The following is a 2536-nucleotide window of genomic DNA, read 5'->3' on the forward strand; positions in this document are numbered from 1 at the left end:
TAGGGGAGCTACTTTTGCACCATTAGACCTTGCACCACACTTTGACACATATCATAGGTCCACATGCAAGGTTTGGTGGGGTTCCGGTGCTCCGGCGGTCGTTATCCCCCTCCTCCCCCAAAACAGCGGAACGCGTGCCCGGCGGGTCTACCCCCTAGATTTCTCCGCGCGAGGGTGCACCAATGTAACTTTTCATTCTTTTAGGTTTGTTTAGTACATATACACATGTAGAACCAAGATTGGGACCCTTTGGCACATATACCCGCAGCTAGAGCCATTATCACACGATCGAGGGTGTGCACGATCTACTGGTTAGGGTTAGGTGTAGGGTTAGGGCTAGGGTTTAGGGGCTAGGGCTAGGGTTTAGTTTAAAGGTAAGTATTTATGGTTAGGTATAGGATTAGGGTTTAGGGTTAGGGTTAGGGTTTATGATGCATGGTTCCGCGACTCCGGCGTCGTGGTTTAGGGATTTAGAGGGGTTTAGGGCTCGAAGCCTCCCCAGTTTAGGGTTTAGGGTTTAGGGGAGCTACTTTTGCACCATTAGACCTTGCACCACACTTTAACACATATCATAGGTCCACATGCAAGATTTGGTGGGGTTCGGTGCTCGGCGGTCGTTCTCCCCCTCCTTCCCCCAAAACAGTAGGCGGGTCTACCCCCCTAGATTTCTCGTGAAACTTGAGGCATACACATATATTATGGAGATGTACATGTAACTTCAAATTCAAATTCGACATACACTTAGAGAAACAAAAAAGATAAATGCGGGTGTGAATATTCAACCGGATCCGACGAGTACTATTCACATCGGGAAAAGTATGATTTCTGCGATAATCCGAGACGATAGAAGCAAAGTTTCTTGACAAGCAAAAGTATGATTTCTCCGATAATCTAGGCATGGATCTTGGAGAAGTCGTCGGTAATTGCACCGGCTTCGTCCGCCACGGATTATCACTCTTCGGGCTCTGCTGATCACTCATCTCCGTCGTCCACGGATCATCACTCTTCGATCGGCACCGGTCCACGACTTCTTCCTCGAGTTACGCCAATAATCACTACTCTTCGGCGCATCACTACGCTCCGACCACTTGCTCATCATTCATCTTCGTCCGTTTGCCATGAGGGGGACTTGTCTGCTGGGTGTTGTCGCTGCGAGGAAGGCTGGTGCCTTCAAGATTGCTAGTTCAGCCGGCGCGCTTGCAAGTTCAGCATTTAACCTTGCTATTTCAGGCTACGGCATTTCTCTGTGCATGTTCGGCTTCGATCTACGCTACCACTGCATTTGCAACACGGACGTCCCCTCGGCTCGTCTTCCTTCTTGCAACCGGGGCAAAACACAAGGTAACGCGGGAAGAACCATATCTTAACGTAGAGCTGGTAGCTCACGTAAGCATCTTTAGCTGCATACTCCAGGTTTAAATCAGACAACGGCTGCTCTTCCCAGTAATTGTGCCTCTCTCGAGGGAATTTGCTCTTCATCTGGCTGTACGACTCGTCGATGATGCTAGTTGCAAGACTAGCCATTCCATCCCTCATTAAGTTTCCTCTCTCGTTGAGACCTTTGACGATGACAATTTCCTGGATATCGATCCAGTTCTGCCTTGGAATTATAATCTTCTCGTAATATAACTTTATAAAATCTGCTCTCTTGTCAACGCTGCAGAACACAATTCCTTGATCTTGAAGGAATGAGCGCAGCGCCGGACATTCCCCGTTGGTCCTGAAAGCAAAAATTTAGTACTTGCGAGATCAACACTTGAATAAAATTTGGGACTACGAAGCTAGTCTATATGCAATCTCATAGCTTGAATATAAAATTTGAAACTACATAAGTTTAGTAAGTTCATGATCAACGATCTGAAAATTATCTAGTCATAATTCATTTGGTACTAATAGAATGCATGAACAACACTTTTATGAAATGTGTAAGTGCAATTGTTTAGTCATTGAAATTTCATTTTGCATCATATAATTTTGAAACTAACAAAATTCTATTAAATGCAAGATCAAGACTCCGGAAATTTGCTTGTCATAATTAATTTGGTATAATGAAATCCAGTACATGCTAGATGAGCATATGGATAGATTCAATTTGATGCAAAAATTTAGTACTTGCGAGATCAACACTTGAATAAAATTTGGGAATACGAATGTTTAGTCTATGCAATCTCATAACTTGAATAAAATTGACATAAGTTTAGTAAGTGCATGATCAAGAGTCTGAAAATTATCTAGTCATAATCCATTTGGTACTAAAAGAATGCATGACCAACACTTTTATGAAATGTGCAAGTGCAAATTTTTTAGTCATTGAAATATCATTTTGCATCATATAATTTTGAAACTAACAAAAGTCTATTAAATGCAAGATCGGGACTCCGGAAATTTGCTTTGTGATAATTAATTTGGTATAATGAAATCCAAGTACATGCTAGATGAGCATATGGATAGATTCAATCTGCAAGATCAGCACACCATGCTTTGTGGCTTTTGTTACACAAAACACGAAACAAAACTAGTTTTGCGGCTAGCACGG

Source organism: Lolium rigidum, chromosome 1 (assembly GCF_022539505.1).
Source record: "Lolium rigidum isolate FL_2022 chromosome 1, APGP_CSIRO_Lrig_0.1, whole genome shotgun sequence".
NCBI classification, from domain to species: Eukaryota; Viridiplantae; Streptophyta; class Magnoliopsida; order Poales; family Poaceae; genus Lolium; species Lolium rigidum.